The 26,088-nt window shown below is 48.7% G+C and overlaps 1 long non-coding RNA gene across 1 annotated transcript in view; it reads right to left on the bottom strand.

Moving 5' to 3' along the window:
* LOC147030952 (uncharacterized) overlaps positions 1–22,106 on the bottom strand; it is a 33,026-nt gene extending 10,920 nt beyond the window's left edge. The window contains exon 1 of the long non-coding RNA XR_015056584.1: positions 21,978–22,106. This is a non-coding gene — a long non-coding RNA (uncharacterized LOC147030952). The remainder of the gene's footprint in view (positions 1–21,977) is intronic.
* Positions 22,107–26,088: the final 3,982 nt, after the last annotated feature.

Genomic DNA, 26,088 nt, shown 5'->3' with positions numbered 1-26,088 from the left:
TGAGACAGAAATTGATTTTACATAGGTATATCCACCTGAAGTTCCAAAATCAGCCGCAATTATAATTTTGACGTTTTTTGTTGGAAATCACTTATAACATGTAGAAATGCAAAAAAAAATAAAAATAAAAAAATAAAAATATCGAAATTTTGTTGAAAAAAAAGTTGCAAAAATTTTTTTCTCTCAATTTTTTTTTTGGGGGGGGGGGGGTTGGAAATCACTTAAAACATGTAGAAATGCAAAAAAAAAAAAAAAAAAATTCAAAATGGCCGCCATAGCAGCCATCTTGGATTTTGGACCAAGTCCAAAATCTGACGGCATGATCCTTGGACAATACCCAATCCGCCCAACATGTTTCGTCGAAATCCGTTCAGGAGTTTTTCCGTAATACTGTTCACAAACAAACTAAAAAAAAAAACAGAAAGGGGTGAAAACAGTAACCTCTGATCTTCGATGGCAGAGGTTAATAATCATCACCGTGACACAAATCACCAAAGTGACACAAATCATCATGACCTTTACACAAATCCTCATTACCGTAACAGAAATCATTACCGTAACAGAAATCATTACCGTAACAGAAATCCTCACCGTAACACAAATCATCATGACCTTTACACAAATCATCATAACCGTAACACAAATCATCACCGTAACACAAACCATCATCACCATGACACAAATCATCATCACTGTGACACAAATCATGACCTTTACACAAATCATTACCGTAAGAGAAATCATCACCTTAACACAAATCATCATGACCTTTACACAAATCATCATTACCGAAACACAAACCATCATCACCGTAACACAAGGAATCATCACATTGACACAAATCATCATGACCTTTACACAAATCATCATTACCGTAACACAAATAATCATCACAGTAACACAAATCATCACCGTAACACAAATCATCATCACCGTGAAACAAATCACGGCAAAACAAATCATCATCAGAGTAACACAAATCATCATCACAGTAACACAAACTTGAGGGGGAGCACTCAGTAGAGTGCAAAACCTCCGCCGCCAATACTGCTGGGTCACTCAAGTGAACCTGATATCCTATTCATTCAATTTGACGTCAACAGTGCTCACAGAGTTATCGTTTGCAATTTTCCCTTTTACATACTCAATTCATTCGTCATAACGAGATTCCTTGAGATAGAAATTGATTTTGCATGGGTATATCCACCTGAAGTTCCAAAATCAGCCGCAATTATAATTTTGGCATGTTTTTTTGTTGGAAATCACATATAACATGTATAAATGCAAAAAAAAAAAACAAATCGAAATTTTGTTGAAAAAAAAAAAGTTGCAAAAATTTTTTTTTTCATCAATTTTTTTTTTGGGGAGGAGGGGGGGTTGAAAATCACTTAAAACATGCAGAAATGCAAAAAAAAAATTTCTAATATTTTTTCAAAATGGCCGCCATAGCAGCCATCTTGGATTTTGGACCAAGTCCAAAATCTGATGGCATGATACTTGGACCATGCCAAATCCCCCGAACATGTTTCGTCGAAATCCGTTGAGTTTTTCAATAATACTGTTCACAAACAAACTAAAAAAAAAACAGAAAGGGGTGAAAACAGTAACCTCCGATCTTCAATGGCGGAGGTTAATCATCACTGTGACACAAATCACCAACACCGTAACACAAATCATAATGACCTTAACACAAATCATCATGACCGTAACACAAATCATCATGACCGTAACACAAATCATCATGACCTTTACACAAATCATCATCACGACACAAATTATCACCGTGACACAAATCACCATCACACAAATCATCACTACCGTAACACAAATCATCATAACCATAACACAAATCATCATGACCTTGACACAAATCATCATCACCGTAACACAAACCATCATCACCGTAACACAAGTAATCAGCAGTGACACAAATCATCACAGTAACACAAACTCGAGGGGGAGCACTCTGTAGAGTGCAAAACCTCCGCCGCCAATACTGCTCGGTCACTCAAGTGAACCTTATATCTTATTCATTCAATTTGACGTCAACAGTGCTCACAGAGTTATAGTTTGCAACTTTCCCTTTTAACTTTTACATACTCAATTCATTCGTCATAACTAGATTCCTTGAGACAGAAATTGATTTTACGTGGGTATATCCACCTAAAGTTCCAAAATCAGCTGCAATTACAATCTTGGCATGTTTTTTTGTTGGAAATCACTTATAACATGTTGAAATGCAAAAAAAAAAAATTCAAATATTTTCAAAATAGCCGCCATAGCAGCCATATTGGATTTTGGACCAAGTCCAAATTCTAATGGCATGATCCTTGGACCATACCTAATCCCCCCACCAAGTTTCGTCGAAATCCGTTGAGGAGTTTTTCCGTAATACTGTTCACAAACAAACACACACACACAAACAAACAAGCAGTCATAGACTGGTACTTACGAAATCGTCAACTTGACCTCTGACCTTGTCTAATAAAAGCTGTCTCAAGAGAAGGTAGCGACGCAAACCAGAAGTTTCTACGATGATTCTGTATCAAACCATCAAAAATCGTAACGTCGACCGAAGCAAAAATCTCCATTTCTCCACGCAACTATACCTTAACGCGACTCAACGACGCGTCTGCTCGAGCACACTGCATCATGGGACGACCAGTGACGCGTCGAGTGAAATATTTTTTATACAATCTTAAAACGTCTCCAAAACATCCGATTTTTACCAAAATTTCGACAACCTAGTTTTAAGCGTCCTAAGCGATCGCAAAAACCGAAGACAAAATTGAAATCGAAGTTAAAACAAACTCGTCACGTCGAGCGAAGCAAAATCTCCATTTCTCCATGCATTTATTAAATATTATTTTATCAAAGTCCAAAACCGTAATATTCGGCCATCCACCAACAATCTTTACATAATCTGACGGCTTAGCGAGTCAGGCATGCGACGATTACCTTTATTGGGATAAAAAATGATTTTAAACACCATCTTTATCGAAAACACCGTCATCGCGCACACGCAAAACATTAACGTAACTCAACGACGCGTCTGCTCGAGCGCACTGCATCATGGGACGACCCGTGATGCGCGAGTGAAATATTTTTTATACAATCTTAAAACGTCCCCAAAACATCCGATTTTTACCAGAATTTCGACAAACGAGTTTTTAGCATCCTCAGCGATCGCAAAAACGGAAGACAAAATTAAAATCGAAGTTAAAACGAACTCGTAACGTCGAGCGAAGCAAAAATTCTCCATTTCTCCACGTGAATTTACGGAATTATGTTTGACCTCACTGTGACCTTGATCTTTGACCAAAATCTAATCAGCGCTCGCCATCACCCTCCTGAATCACGTGGTGTAATTTGACATTGGTAGCTTCTTCCGTTCTCAAGTTATCGTGCCTACAAACAAACAAAAAACCCGGTCTTGCCAAAAGGTGACCACGTGTGACTTCTTTAAGGTCACACTGAGGTCAACAGAGCTGCTATCTACCAGGAGCGACTCCTTGAGGAATATCTGCCTACGAGAGATTCCGATGAGAATCATTCTGCAGAGTAACCATGAAAAATATGTTTGCCTCATAACGTCACCAAATGACATCATAATGTCTCAAGCTTGACATATCAAGAAAGCACTCATTGAGGTGTTTAATTTGAGGTACAACACGATATGGTTCCTAAAACTTGAAAATTTGACCTTGGGGTCAAATATGTTTGACCTCAGGCGCTAACCATGAAGGTAAAGGCCAATCGCCACCAAAAACTAATCAGTTGAGCGCCAGACCATATACTACATTCCCATAAAGTTTGGAGACGATTAGATTAAAATTACTCAAAAAATAAGGGTTTCGTCGACTCCCCTGATTTGCGACAAAGTGACCTTGACATTTGAACTTGACCTTCAAAATTGTATGTGCTGAAAGGGACCTCTATAGGCCTCTGATATGCGAAGTAACAAAAATTTCCATTGATAACTGTGCTCTGCAGAGTGATTTATACGTGATGACAGACAAAAAAATATTTAAAAAAACATATGAAGGTCAAGGCCAATCGCCACCAAAAATTAATCAGCGGAGCGCCAGACCATGAACTATATTCCCATCAAGTTTGAAGATGATCCGATCAAAATTACTCAAAAAATAAGGGTTTCGTCGACTCCCCTGATTTGTGACAAAGTGACCTTGACCTTCAAAATTTTGTGCGCTGAAAGGGACTTCTATAGGCCTCTGATATACGAAGTTAAAAAAATTTCCAATGATAACTGTGCTCTGCAGAATTTTTTATACGTGATTACAGACAAACAAAAAAAAAAAAACAAGCAGTCATGGACTGGTACTTACGAAATCATCAACTTGACCTCTGACCTTGTCTAATAAAAGCTGTCTCTCGAGAAGGTAGCGACGCAAACCAGAAGTTTCTACAACGATTCTGTATCAAACCATCAAAAATCGTAACGTCGACCGAAGCAAAAATCTCCATTTCTCCACGCAATTATATTGTTGCGCATTCGCGCCCGCCGGCGTGGGATCGGCCACGTGACTCGAATCGCGACACTTCGCCCACCCGACGGACAATTCTGTCGTGACCCTCTCGGACTAACGCCGGGAGCGAGTCACGGGTGGGTCTTTCGGCCGCGTGGGATAGGGTTGTTCGCCAAACTCGACTGACCTAAGTACCTACGTGGATGGTAAACCCGGCGATCGCACCTCGCCGCAGGTCGACTCCGGACACGGGCCGCTTAAGCGGTCCGTTCTGTACTATCGGGATAACCGAGCGGTGTTATCGTCAGCCTCGACGGTTCCGATTACTTATCGGGCGTATTAAGCCCACTACGAACCCTTAACGTGAAGCAAGATGGAGATTCAAACGAAGGAAAGGATGCAGCGAAACGGGGAACAATTCAACATAATGCACTTTATTCACACAGACACAAGCACAAAGCACACGTATCGTCAAACAGAATCAGAATGCACATAAAGCAATTTAAAACAACAATGCAGAGCTACGACCGAATACGCGAACACACGGCAACACTTAAAACAATACTACTTGACGGACGGCGCCACCCACAGACACTTACACCAAACCCCCAAAAGAAAATGGAAGTGAGACTTCCCTGATCGCGTCGAGTCCTCCTTTTGTGATCCGCAACTCCGAGCCTCCGGCGTGGTCCGCGAGCTCGTGCCGCGTGCCGCTCATGTGGTCCGCTCAGACGGTACGGACGGGGTTTTGGGGAAACAGACAGGGTTTGTTCGGCGCTGTTTTCCGTGCTCGCGCACGGGGTCCCAGGGCTCGCGCGAGGATCAAAGAAGCAAAGCAGGAACAACAAGCTCGCGACTCGAACCAGAAGACCAACATGAAGACCAATCCTTGACCAACAACTCAAGGTCCGTCCTGTCCGCCTTTTGTAGCGCGGGGCTCTGCCCTTCGCTCCGCCCCGTTTTTGGCCCCGCCTCCCTTTGAGCTTCTTGGAGAAGCCTCTCGAAGGGGGGCGTGACCTCTCGCTCCCCCTCCACCCCACGCCGTGCGGGGGCTGGGACCGTCAGTCTTGGCTCAGAGCCAGGAAATTATTGCCCCAAAATCAGACCCCTCCTTTACATGACCTTTGACCCCTGCTCGGATTGCACCTCACCCACACCGAGTGCGGAGAATTTCGACGGGAGAAACGGGTGGGAAAACCCCCGAGCATCGTTGTTGGTTTTTGTTTGTTCCCGGAGATCGTAACCGCACAGGGCCTACTGAATGGCGAGTGGCGAAGATGTGGTAGCGTCGATGGTGGAGGTGGCGTGGTTGTAGTGTGGATGGCGCTGTGATGGGGATGGCGTGGTTGTTAAGATGCTGTTTGTTTGAAATAAAAGATAGAACAGAAAAAATGGCTAACAAAGCGTCGCAGCCCGGATGAATCACATAAATTCTCTCGATACAACGGGTTTGGGCTAACTACACAGGTACTTACAGAGATATCTCACCTGAGTTACCTGAATGGTGCTTTGCGAATTTACACAACCGTAACAATATTATACCTTCACGTAACTCAACGACGCGTCTGCTCGAGCGCACTGCATCATGGGACGACCCGTGACGCGTCGAGTGAAATATTTTTTATACAATCTTAAAACGTCTCCAAAACATCCGATTTTTACCAGAATTTCGACAACCGAGTTTTAAGCGTCCCAAGCGATCGCAAAAACCGAAGACAAAATTAAAATCGAAGTTAAAACGAACTCATAACGTCGAGCGAAGCAAAATTACTCCATTTCTCCACGTGAATTTACCTAATTATGTTTGACCTCAGTGACCTTGACCTTTGACCGATTTTGACCAAAATCTAATCAGCGTGAGCCATCACCCTCCTGAATCACTTGGTGTAATTTGACATTGGTAGCTTCTTCCGTTCTCGAGTTATCGTGCCTACAAACAAACAAACAAACAAGCAGTCGTTGACTGGTACGAACGAAATCGTCAACTTGACCTCTGACCTTGTCTAATAAAAGCTCTCTCTCGAGAAGGTAGCGACGCAAACCGGAAGTTTCTACGATGAATCTGTATCAAACCATCAAAAATCGTAACGTCAACCGAAGCAAAAATCTCTATTTCTCCACGCAATTATACCTTAACGTAACTCAACGACGCATCTGCTCGAGCGCACTGCATCATGGGACGACCCGTGACGCGTCGAGTGAAATATTTTTTATACAATCTTAAAACGTCTCCAAAACATCCGATTTTTACCAGAATTTCGACAACCGAGTTTTAAGCGTCCCAAGCGATCGCAAAAACCGAAGACAAAATTAAAATCGAAGTTAAAACGAACTCGTAACGTCGAGCGAAGCAAAAATACTCCATTTCTCCACGTGAATTTACGGAATTATGTTTGACCTCACTGTGACCTTTACCTTTGACCGATTTTGACCAAAATCTAATCAGCACTAGCCATCACCCTCCTGAATCACTCGGTGTTATTTGACATTGGTAGCTTCTTCCGTTCTCGAGTTATCGTGCCTAAAAACAAACAAAGAAACAAGCAGTCATAGACTGGTATTAACGAAATCGTCAACTTGACCTCTGACCTTGTCTAATAAAAGCTCTCTCTCGAGAAGGTAGCGACGCAAACCGGAAGTTTCTACGATGAATCTGTATCAAACCATCAAAAATCGTAACGTCGACCGAAGCAAAAATCTCTATTTCTCCACGCAATTATACTGTTGTGGTTGACGAAATTCGCAAACCACCATTCAGGTCCCTTAGGTGAGATATCTCTGTAAGTATATGTGTAGTTAGGCCCAAACCCGTTGTTTCGAGGGAATAAATGTCAATCATGCGAGCTGCGACTCTTTTACATAGCCGTTTTTCTTTTACTATCTTTATTTTGGACCAGCCGCCATTACTACCACCACCAACCACGTCTCAACAGCCATCACACAACAACCACCAGCCGCAACGCCGCTTCACAACAACAACGCCAACAGCCACGACCTTTACCGTCACAACTCGCCCTCGCAACCATCGCGTCACCGCCATTCCCGCGCCGCTTGTGGGCAACGATACTGGACTCGTGCAGGGCGCGCACCGAGCAGCGGGTGTAAAAACACCAACCTTTCCGAGAAATCGGATCAAAAACGGTTCACGCCCACTTCTGTTCTGTCCTATCAGTGAGCATGGGGCGATTTGGCCCCGCCTCCAGGTGCGTCGGAGTATAATCGCTATATGCAGATTCGTGGATCAAAAAGCATTCACGCCCACTTTTCCTCTATCCAATGGGGAGCCAGCCAGAGGTAAAGGGTCGGAGGTGGAGGGTCGAAGGTGAAGGAGCGAAGCCACGGGGGGGCCTATAAAGGGCCGCGTTCGCTCGCCGAAAAGCAGTTGAGTCAGTCAAGTAGGAGTTGGGAAGGAGTAGTTGAGTCAGTCAAGGAGAGTTGAGAAGAGAAGAGTCGGAGAAAGCAGTTGGACGGAGCTGTGGAGAGTGGGAGAGTTGGAGAGGTGGCGGCGGCGAAGGCAGTCGAGAGGGCGCTCGTGTCAGAGTCGGGGAGCTGCGGAGAGGGGAGGCCGATAACGCGACCGAGGTCGCGGTGGAGACGCTCGTCGCGGGACCCGAGCCAGCTAGATATCCTCATCCCCCCCCGAGCATCAACAACCCCCTCCTGTTTCCCCCCGCGCTGAGATAGTGCGACCAAGGGGGCCCCGTTCCCACCCCATTCCAGACACTGTCCGCGAGGCCCGCGGAGTCGGGGCGCCACCGCCATTTTGCGGCTCATCACCAGACGGGTAGGCTCGACGCGGTCTCGGCCCCAGGCCCGTCTGCCCCCTCATAGTGGAGGGTGGTCCCTTTTTCTTTTGCTTTGAGTATATGTGTTGTCGGCGCCGTCTGTGAAGTAAAACTGTATAAGTGTTGCCGTGTGCTCGGTAGTCGGTGGTAGATCTGCATTGTGTTTCACTTTTACATTTGCTTTTTGTGCATTATTGTGGTGTTTCTTCTTTTACATTTGCTTTTGGTGTATAATTGTATATGTGTGCTTTCCGTTTGCCGCGGAATAAATGTGCTTTATGTTGAACTGTTTTTCCCGTTTCGCTTCGTCTTTTCCTTTATTGAATCTCCATCTTACTTCACGTAAAGGGTTGGTCGTGGGCTAAAACGCCCGATAATTAATCGAACCGTCGGGGTTGACGATAACACCGCTCGGTTATCCCGATAGTACGGAACGGGTCGCTTAAAGTGGCCCGTGTCCGAGGTCAACCTGCGGCGAGGTGCGATCGCCCGGTCTACCATCCGTGTGGGTACTTAGGTAGGTCGAATTTGGCGAGCAACCCTATCCCACGCGGGGGGCCGATTGGCACGATCGTGGTGAGGCCGAAAGGCCCACCCGTGACTAGTTCCCGGCGTTAGTCCGAGAGGGTCACGACGGGATTGTCCGTCCGGTGGGCGACGTGCCGCGATTCGAGTTACGTGGCCGTCCGCACGCCGGCGGGCGCAAATCCGCAACACTGGTGTCAGGTCATGCGATATAAACTCATCGCCCTCCTCGCGGCACTGGTATCGGAGAACGGGAAAACGGGCTGTCCTGTCTCCAGCTAAATTCACGGGAATCGGTCCAGGGGTGAGAGAAGCGACCCCGATTCCCTCCAAATTACGGGCGATTGAAATTAACCCTTTACGAGAAATAAGATGGCGTCTCAAGGCGAGCGGGAGCCGGGGGTATTAGAAATGGATGTAGAATGTGTGGAATCCATGGTCCAGGATGAAAACCCCGTGCAGGAAATGTTGGTTGTGCAGGAACACGAACTCGCCCAACTGAACCCAGAGCCCGAAATAGGTGCGGCGGCGGCCGCGGTGTATGACACCTCCCCTCCCCCTCTCCGCCCAAACCCCCCGATCCTTGCCGAATCGGCTCACCCAAGCGCACCCGACATGGCCCAGCTATGCGCCATGCTGGCGGCAATGACAGCGAGGATGGATACAAAGACAAATGAAATGAAAAACGAAATAAAAGGCATGAACAAGCAAATGAACGAAATGAAAACGAAAATGGAAACAAACGCACTCGAAATGAAAGAGCTGCGGGGTGAGACGCAGAGCATGGGCCGAAGCCTGCAGGCGGGCATGAAGGCAATGGCAGCTCCACGTGTGGGAGCGAACGAGCTGGGAAGGAGTGCAACGGCTGTCGGGCCCGCGGTGGAGGCGGGTAAGGAGAAAATAATTCGGGGGACGTATTGGGCGAGAAGCGTGACGTAGACGTGCACGAGGGAGATAAGAGACAAGGTGAAAGTAATTGGGAGGGAGAGAAAAGAACAATTAATACGGAAAGCAAGGAGGAGGTACGCGGAGATCGTGAAAGAGCAAGGAGTGAAAAACAGGGAAGGACGGGAGCGACTTAAGGAGAAAGCAAGGTTGACCTACATAAAGATAAGGGAAAGACGCCAGAAAGAAGCAGAGACTAATAGACACAAGGGGACAACAGAAACTAATAAATGTATAGAGACACAGGAAATGGGAACGATAGAGGAGAGACTGCATGATAATGACGGGGTTAGAGACGCACACACACACACACAGAGGTAGTGGAGGACGATGGGGTTGAGCTCGCGGAGCGTGTAGGGACCCGGTGCGAGCAGGGGGATAGCCTCCTCCAGGAACGAGGGGAGGGAATATTCCCCCTTGAGGCGAGTCACGACCATGTGGGTTCGGTCGTGCTTTGCGAGGTCGAGGGGAGGAGTGCTGTGGACAGGTGCACGCCGAGCTTGGGGGGTATAGAGGCCCCGGAGACCCTTGTGGGGAAACGAATCCCCAGTGTGGTGTCGAGGTGTGTGTTCACGAGTGTGGCGAAATGCGTGCTGCAACGCACGCATAGCGCGGGTGCAAGGGCGTGTGTGAGAGCGACCGGGTGGGTGACAAAGACCCCGTGTGTGGAAGCGACCCCGTGTGCGAGTGGTGTGGTGGTAAGTGTGCAGAAGGGCGTGCTTCCCAGCACGCCGTGTGTGGATGAGGCACCGCGAGCGAGTGCCCCCCGCGTGTGTGAGTAGTATGGTTTGTGTGAGGGAAATGGCACGAGTGAGTGAAAGGCCGCGAGTGAGTGGAGCCACGTGTGCAAGGGTAATGGCATGCGTGAGTGAGCGGCCGAGTGTGAGAGAGACAGCGTGTGCAAGGTCGCTGTGTGTAAGGGAGATGTCGGTCGGCATGTGTGAACATGCAGCCGCGTCTCCCGGTGTGAGTTTAATGGTGTGGAGTGTGAGCGTCGTAACACGCAGGTGTGCGTGGGTCGAATGGCGACGACGGCTACATGAGAGGAAAGAAAGCCGAGTAGCGGCTGAAGTTTCGGGGACCGTGCCGGGTTCACCCAGCAGCGAGCACGAGGTCCGTGCTGTGCAACGCACGAGGCCCCCACGGGCTCGCTTGCGAGAGTGAAGTCCCGGTCCGGAAACGCACGCGGTGGATTTGCCGATCCCGCGGACGGACAAAGTTTAGGCAGGATTACGGATTTGGACCGGACGGGTTCTCCACGCGGGCGTGTGTGTTGCGCTCCAACGGGCAAAGCACATGTGTTCGCGTGGGGAACCCCTCAAGACGTGGGGCTTGCGTTTTTTTTATGCGCACGGTGACGTCATGGCTGCACGTGTGGTTGGAATCCGGCAGGAGGGGTATCCCTGCCGGATGGTACCGTCCAAGGAGGGACGAGGTACACGTGCAGCTGCATGACGTCACGGGCAGGTGCAAAGTGCGCGAGCTGTGAGTTGCCGCGCTGGTGCTGCGCATGTAAGAAAAAGAAAAAAAAAAAAAAAAGCAAGCCTCACTTTCGGGTGCACAGGATTCCTGGGCAAGGGGTGGAAGACCCCCTTGACCTGGGCACAGGATGGAAACTAGTTAGGGGGAAGGGTTAGCTTAGTTAGACCGACTTCATGGGGCAGGGGTAAGTCCTCATGGAGTCCGTGGAATGGATGAGTTAGAGGGATTGTAGCGAGATTTAGGTTGGGAAATTGATTAATGGGATTATTTGGAGACAGTGACAGACTTGTGGATGTGTAGCGGGGACGTAGTTTAGCTACGTAGGTTAAATGGAACGTGCTATAGTTTAAGGGACGACGTGGGAGCACGAGTTAGTTAGGGGAGGTAGTTAGAAGGATGGCAGAGTTCAGCGGTGAGTGTGTTGAAGAGTTGGTGAGTGAAGTGGAAGCATGTGCTTGGTGAGTGAGTGAGGCCAGCGGGTCTGTGTGAGTGGAGCGAATGGGGAAGGCATGGTGCGATGAGTGATTGGGGGGGAGGAGTGACTCCCGCCCAAGGGACTCCCGGGGTCAGTGTAGAGTGAGTCAGGGGGGTTAGTCAAATTTACAAAATGGAGGTCGTTTTGTTGTTGATGGGGAAGTAGGCTCGAAACCCGTTTGGAGGGGTGCAGGAGCCCTGTTGACGGGCTGGGAGCGTGGCTGCGAAAGGTGAGTCTCGCTGAGTGGGTACCCCGGGCACCAGGCTAGTCGGCCGTGGTAGGCCAAGGGCCCATGGGGGGCCGGGATAGCGTAGTGGGCACGGGTGCGTCTGCTTGGTGCGGGGGCCCGGGGCGCCATTAGCCGCGTGGGCAGTGTTGTGGGCACGGGTGACCCTCGGAAAGGGGCCCGGGAAGCCAGCCTGCCACGTGTGCGTTTCAGGAGAGGTGCCATGGGGGGCACTCCCTGGTGTTTAGGGAGCTGGTAGGCTCGGAGGCAGTGTAGTGCCCGGGGGTGCCATCGTCGGAGAATCGGCAGAGGGTCGTGCCTGCCAAAGGGAGCCACGTGTCCCAGCCATGAGACCGTGTGAGGGCACGGAGAGAAAATTGGGGGGCGAGGCCCGAAATTGTGAGGACACCAACACAGGCGACGGGAATCTGGGTTGTTAGAACCAATAGTTTAAGCGAGAGGCGCTTGTTGAAAGCCCCGGGGTAGTTTAACAGTTAAATGGTTAGGGTAGATAGGAAGTGTACCCCTCCGCACCATCCATCCCCTCGCTCTCGTTGTGGGCCGCTGGACCCACTTTGGGTTAGATCGCTGAAGTCAGGGGAGGCCATCCTGAAGCTTGAATTGGGCCTCGACACAGGACGTCAGCTCTCCCTTGTTCCCCTCCGGGAAGGGAACGTATGGGTTGGGAGTAGGCTAGGTGACAGGATAGGTTAGCCGAACAAGGACGGTACAGGGGGTTAGGGGACGATTTATAGTGGGGAAGTAAAAAAATAAAAGAAAATAAGTTGGGGCTAAATTGGGGTTTGACAAATTAAGGGAGTGGGTATGTACAGTGACAGGCAAAGGCGATAGGTTGGGAGGGAGACCGAGGGTAGGTCCGAGCCCACGTTCCGAGTGGCCAGCACCACCGCACTCCCTCCACCAACCTCCACTGAACGGCAAAGGCTGGCCAGCTTCATCTGCTGGCTGCGTTGCTGCAAGGCAAGGGCCGGCCCACTTCATCGGCAGCTGTTGTTTTGCTTCAAGGCCTGTGCCGGCTGGATCGTCTGCAGCTGCTGTGCTGCAAGGCCTGTGCCGGTCGGATTGTCTGCAGCTGCTGTGCTGCAAGGCCTGTGCCGGTCGGATTGTCTGCAGCTGCTGTGCTTCAAGGCCTGTGCCGGCCAGTTCATCTGCCGGCTGTGTTTGCCTGCAGCGGCCTTCTTCTGCGGGCTGTGTTTGCCTGCTGCCTTTGCCATGCCATGCCCAATGCCCCTGTTCACCAGGCCCGTTCAATTTTGCTTTGCCCCCCCTTGTTCATTGCCATGTGCGCCAGGATCAGAAAGCAACAGTTTGCAAGCTGCAAGAACTGCCCTGTTGGCAGCTACAACACGGGCCTGCAGTGGCGGCCCGTGCACCGTGTTTGTGTCCATCCATCCATCGGTTGTGTTCATGGCGTGTGCCACTTGAGCTGGCACGGAGACTGCGTTTGTGCGGCCCATGCACCGTTGTTTTTCACTGGGTTCATTTTCAAAAGGGAAGGCCTTGGACTGCGTGTGAGCAGCCAGCCACGTTCCCTGTCACCTGCATTGTTTAAGCCAGAGACTGCATGCGAGCAGCCTGGCTCCCTGCCAACTGCTTTCTTTTTTGCAGAGTTCATTGATCCTGGGCCATGGTTTAGTGTAAAATTTGTAAGTTAAGGTTAACATGTACTGTACATATGAGTGCGCCCCCGGCATGTCTGTCTTAGCGCCGACAATTTTATTTAAGTCGTCCGTGTGAGTGAGTTTGTTTAGGTAGTTACTCAGCCCTCAGGTTATTTATTTTGGGAACACGAATACCATGAATGTCGCACTCAGGGATCCGTAGGTAAAATGTACTAGGGGAGAACTACACATGATGGCACACGAAAATTTGACGACTCGGGACGAGTCTGTAAAAAGGGGAGGGGGTAGTGTTGTGGTTGACGAAATTCGCAAACCACCATTCAGGTCCCTTAGGTGAGATATCTCTGTAAGTATATGTGTAGTTAGGCCCAAACCCATTGTTTAGAGGGAATAAATGTCATTCATGCGGGCTGCGACCCTTTTCGATAGCCGTTTTTCTTTTACTATCTTTATTTTGGACTAGCCGCCATTACTACCATTACTACCACCACCAACCACGTCTCAACAGCCATCACACAACAACCACCAGCCGCAACGCCGCTTCACAACAACAACGCCAACAGCCACGACCTTTACCGTCACAACTCGCCCTCGCAACCATCGCATCACCGCCATTCCCGCGCCGCTTGTGGGCACCGATAATGGACTCGTGCAGGGCGCGCACCGAGCAGCGGGTGTAAAAACACCAACCTTTCCGAGAAATCGGATCAAAAACGGTTCACGCCCACTTCTGTTCTGTCCTATCAGTGAGCATGGGGCGATTTGGCCCCGCCTCCAGGTGCGTCGGAGTATAATCGCTATATGCAGATTCGTGGATCAAATAGCATTCACGCCCACTTTTCCTCTGTCCAATGGGGAGCCAGCCAGAGGTAAAGGGTCGGAGGTGGAGGGTCGAAGGTGAAGGAGCGAAGCCACGGGGGGCTATAAAGGGCCGCGTTCGCTCGCCGAAAAGCAGTTGAGTCAGTCAAGTAGGAGTTGGGAAGAAGGAGTAGTTGAGTCAGTCAAGGAGAGTTGAGAAGAGAAGAGTCGGAGAAAGCAGTTGGACGGAGCTGTGGAGAGTGGGAGAGTTGGAGAGGTGGCGGCGGCGAAGGCAGTCGAGAGGGCGCTCGTGTCAGAGTCGGGGAGCTGCGGAGAGGGGAGGCCGATAACGCGACCGAGATCGCGGTGGAGACGCTCGTCGCGGGACCCAAGCCAGCGAGATATCCTCATCCCCCCCGAGCATCAACAACCCCCTCCTGTTTCCCCCCGCGCTGAGATAGTGTGAGAAGGGGGCCCCGTTCCCACCTCATTCCAGACACTGTCCGCGAGGCCCGCGGAGTCGGGGCGCCACCGCCATTTTGCGGCTCATCACCAGACGGGTAGGCTCGACGCGGTCTCGGCCCCAGGCCCGTCTGCCCCCTCATAGTGGAGGGTGGTCCCTTTTTCTTTTTCTTTGAGTATATGTGTTGTCGGCGCCGTCTGTGAAGTAAAACTGTACAAGTGTTGCCGTGTGCTCGGTAGTCGGTGGTAGATCTGCATTGTGTTTCACTTTTACATTTGCTTTTTGTGCATTATTGTGGTGTTTCTTCTTTTACATTTGCTTTTGGTGTACAATTGTATATGTGTGCTTTCCGTTTGCCGCGGAATAAATGTGCTTTATGTTGAACTGTTTTTCCCGTTTCGCTTCGTCTTTTCCTTTATTGAATCTCCATCTTACTTCACGTAAAGGGTTGGTCGTGGGCTAAAACGCCCGATAATTAATCGAACCGTCGGGGTTGACGATAACACCGCTCGGTTATCCCGATAGTACGGAACGGGTCGCTTAAAGTGGCCCGTGTCCGAAGTCGACCTGCGGCGAGGTGCGATCGCCCGGTCTACCCTCCGTGTGGGTACTTAGGTAGGTCGAATTTGGCGAGCAACGCTATCCCACGCGGGGGGCCGATTGGCACGATCGTGGTGAGGCCGAAAGGCCCACCCGTGACAAGTTCCCGGCGTTAGTCCGAGAGGGTCACGACGGGATTGTCCGTCCGGTGGGCGACGTGCCGCGATTCGAGTTACGTGGCCGTCCGCACGCCGGCGGGCGTGAATCCGCAACAATACCTTAACGTAACTCAACGACGCGTCTGCTCGAGCACACTGCATCATGGGACGACCCGTGACGCGTCGAGTGAAATATTTTTTTTATACAATCTTAAAATGTCTCCAAAACATCTGATTTTTACCAGCATTTCGACAACCAAGTTTTAAGCGTCCGAAGCAATCGCAAAAACCGAAGACAAAATGAACTCATAATGTCGAGCGAAGCAAAAATACTCCATTTCTCCACAGGAATTTACGGAATAATGTTTGACCTCACTGTGACCTTGACCTTTGACCGATTTTGACCAAAATCTAATGAGCACGAGTCATCACCCTCCTGAATCATGTGGTGTAATTTGACATTGGTCGCTTCTTCCGTTCTCGAGTTATCATGCCTACAAACAAACAAACAGAAAAGGAAGGCATCAATATACTTACGAAATCTTTAGATTTCGGAAGTAACAAACAAGCAGTCATAGACTGGTACTTACGAAATCATCAACTTGACCTCTGACCTTGTCTAATAAAAGCTGTCTCTGGAGAAGGTAGCGACGCAAACCAGAAGTTTCTTCGATGATTCTACACCAAACCATCAAAAATCGAATGTTTTGGATGTTTGACCTCACTGTGACCTTGACCTTTGACCGATTTTGACCAAAATCTAATCAGCGCGAGCCATCACCCTCCTGAATCACGTGGTGCAATTTGACATCGGGAGCTTCTTCCGTTCGAGTTATCTGTACCAAACCATCAAAAATCGAATATTTGACCTCACTGTGACCTTGACCTTTGACCGATTTCGACCAAAATCTAATCAGCACTTGCCATCACCCTCCTGAATCACGTGGTTTAATTTGACATTGGCAGCTTCTTCCGTTCTTGAGTTATCGTGCCGACAAACAAACAAACAAACAAGCAGTCATAGACTGGTACTTACGAAATCGTCAACTTGACTTCTGACCTTGTCTAATAAAAGCTGTCTCGAGAGAAGGTAGCGACGCAAACCAGAAGTTGATACAATGATTCTGTATCAAACCATCAAAAATCGTAACGTCGACCGAAGCAAATATGTCCATTTCTCCACGCAATTATACCTTAACGTGACTCAACGACGCGTCTGCTCGAGCGCACTGCATCATGGGACGAACCATGACGCGTCGAGTGAAATATTTTTTATACAATCTTAAAACGTCTCCAAAACATCCGATTTTTACCAGAATTTCCACAACCGAGTTTTTAAGCGTCCCAAGCGATCGCAAAAACCGAAGACAAAATTAAAATCGAAGTTAAAACAAACTCGTAACGTCGAGCGAAGCAAAAATACTCCATTTCTCCACGTGAATTTACGGAATTATGTTTGACCTCAGTGACCTTGACCTTTGACCGATTTTGACCAAAATCTAATCAGCACGAGCCATCACCCTCCTGAATCACGTGGTGTAATTTGACATTGGCAGCTTCTTCCGTTCTCGAGTTATCGTGCCTACAAGCAAACAAACAATCAAGCAGTCATGGACTGGTACTTCCGAAATCGTAAACTTGACCTCTGACCTTGTCTAATAAAAGCTGTCTCTCGAGAAGGTAGCGACGCAAACCAGAAGTTTCTACGATGATTCTGCACCAAACCATCAAAAAAAAAAAATCCAATGTTTTGGATGTTTGACCTCACCGTGACCTTAACCTTTGACCGATTTTGACCAAAATCTAATCAGCGGGATTAAAAACAAAACCTGTCAAAGGGCGGAGGAGCTCCTTGTGAGCCAACGGCCATCCATATCTAGTGCCCAACTGTGTCTGCGGACGTCCTCCTGCAGTTGGGTTACTTCTTATTAGGAGGTTGGTGGCAGGATTTGCACTCCAGCCACCGTAAAACGCTTCATTCCGCAAAACGCAAAAACGTAAAAAAAATCTGAAAACCCACTCCGTGGGAGTACCTCCTGTGCAGCTTCTCTTCGCAGGGCAGCTCACCGGATGATGGGATTGGGGCAAAGCCTTCGGGACCCCCAATCTTTGATAGGAGGGAAACCACGGGGTAACATCCCTGGGTCAGATTGCGGGAGAGTGTGTCGGAGTGGTGCTGAGGTGTCGTCCACCAGACGGCGGTCTCCTTGGGTTAACCTGAGGCGGTCCCTTCGGGTGGGTGCCTGGAATGTCCTATCCCTAAGAGAGGATGATCACCTGTCTCTGTTATCATCTGAGCTCAAGCGTTTGGACATCGGGATTGCAGCTCTCTCTGAGGTTCGGAGACCGGATTGCGGCGAGATAATGGTGGGTGGTTACACCTACTATTGGTCTGGTCGCTCTGATGGTTACCATACCCAAGGAGTTGCTGTAGCTGTGTCCAATAAGCTGACCCCAATGATAATTGAGGTAACACCGGTCAACGAGCGTATTATGAGATTAAGGATTCGTCACTCCTTAGGTGTCATTTCCCTGGTCTCTATTTATGCTCCGACTGAGGCGAGTGATGTTACCGTGAAGGACACATTCTACGCCACACTCGAGTCTGTGGTTGATCAGTGCCCCAGACGAGATACACTTCTAGTCTTGGGGGATTTCAATGCATCGACTGGAACTGATAGGGATGGTTATGAGGTGTGTGTTGGTCCCCATGGGTCAGGAACTATGAACCAGAATAGCACTAAGTTCCTTGACTTTGCAAGAAGTCATGGACTTAGGGTGGCTGGTTCATGGTTTCAGCGCCCGCAAGCTCATCGCTGGACTTGGTATTCCAACGCTGGCAGTGTGGCAAAGGAGATTGACCATGTCCTCATTGACGGTCGTTGAAGGATGATCCAGAACTGCAGGGTCTACCGGAGTGCTCAGTTCCTCAATACTGACCACAGGCTTGTTGTAGCAACTCTAAAGCTGCACCTTAAATCCTGGAGAATGGTACCATCCCAACCTAGGCTGGATGTTGCCAAGCTCAGGGATGAGAGAGTAGCTGAGGAGTTTGCGAACAGGCTGAGTGGACACTTGGGGGGTCTGGGTGCTTTGGGGGGTCCTGAAGAGTTGTGGAACACCTTCAAGACCACCGTCCTTGATGTTGCCGGTGGATGCCTTGGAGTTCACCGCAGGGCAAAGAAGAATTTTGTCTCTCAAGGGACACTGGATACCATTGACCAGAGTCGCAGGGCCAGGCTGAATGGCAGAGCTGAGCTGTTCAGGGAGCTGAGGCGTAAAACTGTACGTGCACTGAGGGTGGACAAGGAGGCCTATGTGCGAGGAATCTGTGAGGGGGTAGAGCATCACCTGTGGACAGGTGATTCTTGTCCCGCTTACAGGGGAATTCGCGCATTACGTTCATCCAAGCCCATCCCTCGGAGCACTGCAGTTCGAGCAGAGAGTGGTAGGCTCTTGACAGAGGAGTCTGAAGTGAAGGCCCGCTGGGCCGGTTACTTCGAGCGGTTGTACCAGGCTGATCCCCCAGCTGTCGAGTTGGACGTCAAGGGTGTTACAATCCCTGTTGCTGACCCTCGAATCAACTGTGGTCCACCATCGCTTGTGGAAACACGGGCTGCGGTGAACCAGTTGAAACGGGCCAAAGCTCCAGGGATCTGTGGCATCCATGCCGAACTTCTCAAGGCTGGTGGAAATGCTGCACTCGCGTCGTTGCATGCAGTTTTGTGCTCTGCCTGGAACACAGGCATCATCCCAACTGACTGGAAGAGGGGCCTTGTTGTCCCTCTCTGGAAAGGGAAGGGTGATCGCCAAGACTGCAACAACTACCGAGGGGTGACGCTGCTCTCAGTGCCGGGCAAGGTCTTTGCTCGGATAATTCTTGATAGGGTTCGCCACCATCTGCTTGAGCACCAGCGTCCAGAGCAGTCAGGCTTTACACCAAAGAGGTCAACGATTGACCGTATCCTTGCACTTCGTGTCCTCACCGAACGCAGACGAGAGTTTCGGCAGGGGCTGCTTGCAGCCTATGTTGATCTCTGTAAAGCGTTCGATTCAGTGAATCGGGATGTCCTCTGGAGGATTCTTGGTCTTCGTGGGGTGCCACCGAAACTGATCGATCTGATGTCTGAACTCTACTCTGGTACTGAGAGTGCTGTGAAGTGTGGTGGTACCACCTCTGACTTATTTCCTGTTGTGACTGGAGTTCATCAGGGATGTGTACTTGCCCCCACACTTTTCAGCACTTGTATGGACTGGATTTTTGGGAGGATGTCGGAGAGATCAAGTTGCGGTGCATCGTTTGGCAATGTCAAGATCTCGGACCTTGATTTTGCAGATGATGCAGTCATCTTTGCGGAGACTTTAGACATCCTCTTGGGGGCCCTCGAGGTGCTGAATGAGGAGTCGGAGCCGTTGGGATTACGGATTTCTTGGGTCAAAACAAAGATCCAGGCTTTCGGTGACATCTTGGATGCTGCTGTCCTGTCCATGTCTGTTTGTGGTGAGGATGTTGAGGTCGTGGATAGATTCACTTACCTTGGCAGTGATATTCATGTCTCCGCAGGTTGTGAGCCGGAGGTCAATAGACGTCTGGGTCGGGCCTGGGGAGTCATGGATTCACTGGATCATGGGGTGTGGCGCTGCCGGTACCTGTGCGGGAGGACGAAAGTCCGAGTCTTCAGGTCCTTGGTACTTCCAGTCTTGCTCTATGGGTGCGAGACTTGGACTTTGACCAAGGATCTGAGACGGAGACTTAATTCCTTTGGTACCAGGTCTCTTCGGAGAATCCTTGGCTATCGCTGGTCGGATTTTGTGTCCAACGAGCGGTTGCTGAGAGAGACTCGGATGAGATTTGTTACCTACATAGTCCGTGAGCGTCATTTGCGGCTGTATGGACATGTGGCTCGTTTTCCTGACGCTGATCCTGCTCACCAGATTCTCTCAGCGAGGGAGTCTCATGAGTGGAGGAGGCCAGTGGGCCGACCACGTGCCTCATGGTTGCAGCAGGTTGACCATCATCTCAAGGAGATGGGGATGGGCCTGGCATCTGCCTGGGGGATGGCCAGACGGAGGCCCCTGGAGTACCGGCGGAAAGTGGACGCAGCGACGCGCTGTTCTGGCACATGCTCCCATACCTGACCTGACCTCACTGTGACCTTGACCTTTGACCGATTTTGACCAAAATCTAATCAGCACTAGCCATCACCCTCCTGAATCACGTGGTGCAATTTGACATTGGTAGCTTCTTCCGTTCTCGAGTTATCGTGCCTACAAACAAACAAACATAATTGATGACGCAAGTCATCAATATACTTACGAAATCTTGGGATTTCGTAAGTAACAAACAGAAAGGGGTGAAAACGGTCACCTCCGATCTTCGATGGCAGAGGTTAATAATCATCACCGTGACACAAACCATCATCACCGTGACACAAACCATCATCACAGTGACACAAATCATCACCGGGACACAAATCATCATGACCGAAACAGAAATCATCACCGTGACACAAATCATCACCGTGACACAAATCATCACCGTGACACAAACCTTCATCACCGGAACACAAACCTTCATCACCGGAACACAAATCATCATCGTGACACAAATCATCACCGGAACACAAACCTTCATCACCGTGACACAAATCATCATCGTGACACAAATCATCACCGTGACACAAATCATCACCACCGTGACACAAATCATCATCACCGTGACACAAACCTTCATCGTGACACAAATCATCACCGTGACACAAATCATCATCACCGTGACACAAATCACCGTGACACAAATCATCATCACCGTGACACAAATCATCATCACCGTGACACAAACCTTCACCGTGACACAAATCATCACCGTGACACAAATCATCATCACCGTGACACAAATCATCACCGTGACACAAATCATCATCACCGTGAGACAAATCATCATCACCGTGAGACAAATCATCGTCACCGAAACACAACTAAAACGTTCCGGTAATGATGTTCCGGTAATGACGAAATTAACATACAACGCCTCGGAGTGACCAGACCGGAAAGCAGACACACCGTTCATTGTCAACCAGAGAGTTGGTGTCAAAGCCACCCCATGCTCGCCTGTTTATACATTTATCGTTTTTGAAAGACTAGTGTAATAATATAATATTTTTTTTAAAGCATTGCAGTGAAGTCTGATCCAAATAATTTTAAAGCAATATATGTATTTGTATATTGTAATCAGTAAAAAATAGTGTGGTAGATAAAAACATAAGAAAGGAAACAACTTGCACCAAAAACTCAACATTTTCACGGTCACGCCGGGGCTATCGCTATTGCTCTGTTCTTCGAACAGACGAGCTAAAACCTTTAGCATTTAAAAGCATTCTCCACGTTAGTGTACACATAATATCTGTTGAACACGTCCGGTAATGACGTCGAATAACCGTACGGACTCACCTTGCCAACTTTTGAGGAGTTTTTGCACCCAAACTGCACCGAGCAACCTTGAAAAATAATTCTAAAATGGCGGAACAAGAACCGAACGCCACACATCACGTGATCGTGACGTGATCTCATCGCTTGATTGGCCCACAGTTCTCACATTCACCGGAAGGGCGTTTTCGTTACGGAAATGACGTAATTGAGTGACGGGCACAAATCCAGTGTATTGCAAAACTTGTCCAGTTCTCGGCGATATTTACACTCGAATACGGAAGATATTGAATGAAGAAGGAATCCGACATGAATTCTCGAAAAATTCGGAGAATTTATTGACGCTTTTTTGGGGACATGAACAACATGGTGCTGTGTGTATTGTGACCGAAAAAATTGCATCAGACTGAGAGAACAAACTCATTTTTTTTTTCCTGTTTATTGTAATTTTATGATCTCAAACGACGGGATTATTTGAACGCGACCCGAGGCAAAGATATATGGTCCATAACTTCGCCGAAAATGCCTGAAATTTCATGAAATGAGGCCACTTAAAGACGTGTGACATCAATCTGTCAATTATGTGAGAATGCCCCTCATAATGGTGGACACTGTATCGTCAACCACCGCAACCTCAGCAAAAAACAACGACAACTGCAATCAGTTGAGTGCACTCCTCCACCAGGCTGAACAGTTTACGATTTGCAGCACAATGATACACCAGATGTGCATCCGAAACCTTCAAAAATACATCAAAAAAATAATAATCTTCCTTGTATCCTTTCGATCTCTTCACCTCCTGTAACCACGTGTCCGTCATTTGGTACTTTTCATCGACCCAGCAGCTTCACACTGCGTTTACCTTCCAAATTCACTGCGCATTTCCATGATTTTACTTCAACCATTTTACTTCAACCTTCCCTTTTAACAAATGTTACGCAATCCTTATTTAAAATAAATAATTTCACTTTTGATTTTACACCTCCCATGGCCAAGTGTTTCTCCCGTAACCACGTGATCTGTTTCCACCCCCTGCGTTTTCGATCCAAATTCACTATTCACCTCACAATTTTTTTCCACAACACTTCCATGACCTAATCTGATGAAAACTCTCTCAAACAATAATAATAACAATAACGATCTCTTATAATGCTTAATCTTCCTATTTCACACGTGTGGTTCTCTTTCCTGTATCATAATTCATTACTCTTCTTCCATTTCAACAGACTGCTCTCAATTCGACCTTTCCTTCATACCTTGCCTAAATAAATCCAACTGTTCCAGCGTTTCTTCTCTCCATTCTCTGAATTCGCCTTTATTGCATCCATCAAGAACTGTGTTTGATCGCATCTCTGGCCTAAAACTTCAAATAAAAAACCCCAGTTTGCTATGAATGTTCGCTTTCCATCAACCATTCTTTTTTTCCAATTTCAATGCCAACTCACCCTTCTCACCCCTCCCTCTCAAAGCAACCATCCCACTCTTCTCCCTCCAAGCCTCCCTCTCACCTCTCTCAAAAACTCCCCACTCACCTTTCGCCCTCAACACTCCCCCCTCACTCACCCTTCTCAAAGTTGCGCCCCCCCTCTCATCCACAAAGCTGCCTCCTTCCACTGCCCTCTCACCTCCATCTCTTCACTCCACCTCCTCAAATCCTCAACTGCTTTCTTCCTCCTCTCTTGTTCCCCCTCTCCCTCAGCACCACAGAGTCTTTTCTCCTCCTCATCCGGCCCCCTCCCCGAGCTATTCTGCAATCCCCCACACTCTTTCAACAACTCTCCTTACCTCTCTCCCTCATCTCTTGTCCTACCCTCCCCCTCCCCTCCCACCCCCTGCACCGAAAGCCTCCCCCCTCCCTCTTCATTAACAGTGTGCACCTCAAATATCCAGGGCCTTCGCTCAACCTTTCAGATCTTTCCATACAGGTTGCCACTGACAAACCAGACATAATTTGCCTAACAGAAACTTTCCTCCCCCAAGACGTGTCTGACTCCCAAGTATCTCTCCCTGGTTACTCCCTCCTCCGGTATGACTGATGAAGAGAGCAACTCCTCCACCAGGACGAGGCTCAGGTCTAAGACTCTATTCCTCACTCTCCATGCACTGCCCGCACTCCCCCACACCCCAGGAATACCACTGGCCACGGCTTCCCCTCAACTCCCACCTCATGTTTATATGTGTAAGGTACTGTCCACCAAACAGTGATGACTCCATCCACACCTCACTATCCGAAAACATGGACCAACTTACATCATCTCATCCAAACTCTCTCTTCCTCACATGTGACGACTTTAATTGTCATCATGCCAGTTGGCTCGGTGTGGGTACCTCTCTCACCTGTCATGGCACTTCAGCAAAAGCTTTCTGCGACTCATTGGGACTGACTCAATCGGTCAACTTCCCGACCCGGATCTCAACCAATGGTACTCCATCTCTTCTGTATCCGATTTTGAAAAATTTTCCTGACAATATCTGCTGCTCTTGCTCCGCTCCAATCAGTTCTTCTGACCACGTCCTTGTCAAAGTGGACATCTCTCTGGCAATTATCTGAGAACCACCTCACCGCCATCGAGTCTGGCATTTCACTCAAGCCAACTGGCAGGGTCTCCAAGCAACTATCAAACTTATAGACTGGTCTCCAATCGCTACTTTCTCCAACATCAACTCATCCTGGGAATTCTTTCAAAGAAACTTGCTCTCTCTCATGCACAGATTTATCCCCTCTCATCTTCTGTTGTCCCACCCTTCCTCCCGCCCTTGGTTCAATGAAGCTTGTGGCAAGGCAGTTGTCATGAAACAACTTGCCTTTGCCTCATAGAAAGCAAACCCAACTGAGGGAAATCTCAGTTCCTTCCATAAAGCTCGGAAGAAGTGTCTATCTCCCCTCAGGAGAGCCAGAAAACAACATCTTTCTAAGCTCAAGTCTGAACTCTCAAACCTCTCTCCCTCCTCCAAATCCTGGTGGCATCTAATCAAATCTGTTTCTGGTGGATGTTCCCCCTCCATCTCCTCCCTCACCTCAAATGGCCGCACTGCTGATACCGCACGTGAAAAGGCTGAACGCCTAAACTCGGTGTTTGCATCTAAATCTTGTGTCCAAAACCCATCGCTTTCTGTACCCACCTTACCTAGTCGCACCCAACTGTCCCTGGACTCTGTGTCCTTTTCTCCTGACAAGGTGGAGAGCTTGCTGTCAAACCTCGACTGAGATTCTGCAACCGGTCCAGACGGCATCAGCCCACGTGTCCTAAAAACCTGCTGTTCTGCTTTTGCTCACCCTCTCTCTGTTCTATTCGCCCTATCATTTGCTCAAGGTCATCTGCCATCTTCTTGGGAATGAGCAAACATTACTGCCCTGCATAAAAAGGTGCAAAAACATATCCCTGCAACTACAGACCAATCAGCCTTCTCCCAATCATCAGCAAGGTTATGGAATCCATCATTGCTTCACACATTAAATCCTTACTCTTCTCCAATGCCTTGATTTCCGATCATCAATTTGGTTTCAGACCAGGTCACTCCACCCTGGATATGCTGCTTCTGCTCTCCCAACAATGGATGGAGGTCCTCAATGCCAGACAGGAAATCTGAGCCATATCCCTGGACATATCACGTGCTTTTGACATGGTCTGGCACCCTGGCCTGCTCACCAAACTCTCTTCCACTGGTATCCAAGGCCATCTCCACTTATGGCTCGCAGACTTCCTCTCCTGTCACAGCAACGTGTGGCCCCAAATGGAGTTCTTTCACCCCCCCCCTCCCCCCGCTTCCTGTTCAGGCTGGAGTTCATCAAGGTAGCGTTCTGGGCCCTGTTCTTTTTCTGGTTTTCATCAATGATCTCTCCGACTCTCTGGAAAATTCTCTATATCTCTTTACTGAGGACTCCACCCTCTGCCGTACCATCGGTCATCCCTCAGACCGGCAAGCAGCAGCTTCTTCGCTCACTGCTGATCTGGATAAAATCACAAACTGGTCCAACACATGGAACATGTCTTTCAATCCGGACAAATCTCACACTCTTACGATGTCTCTCTGAAAGGACCGTTGAGAACCCTCCCCCCCCACCCCCATACACTTTCTTAACAAACCTCTGGGAGAAGTCCTTTCTTTCAAGCTTCTGGGTTTCACTATCTGC

Source organism: Eptatretus burgeri, chromosome 3 (assembly GCF_056783735.1).
Source record: "Eptatretus burgeri isolate ZD-2024b chromosome 3, Ebu_testis_v1, whole genome shotgun sequence".
Taxonomy (NCBI): domain Eukaryota; kingdom Metazoa; phylum Chordata; class Myxini; order Myxiniformes; family Myxinidae; genus Eptatretus; species Eptatretus burgeri.
Note: the sequence above shows the minus strand (reverse complement) of the source record. Positions and strands in the feature narration are given on the sequence as shown.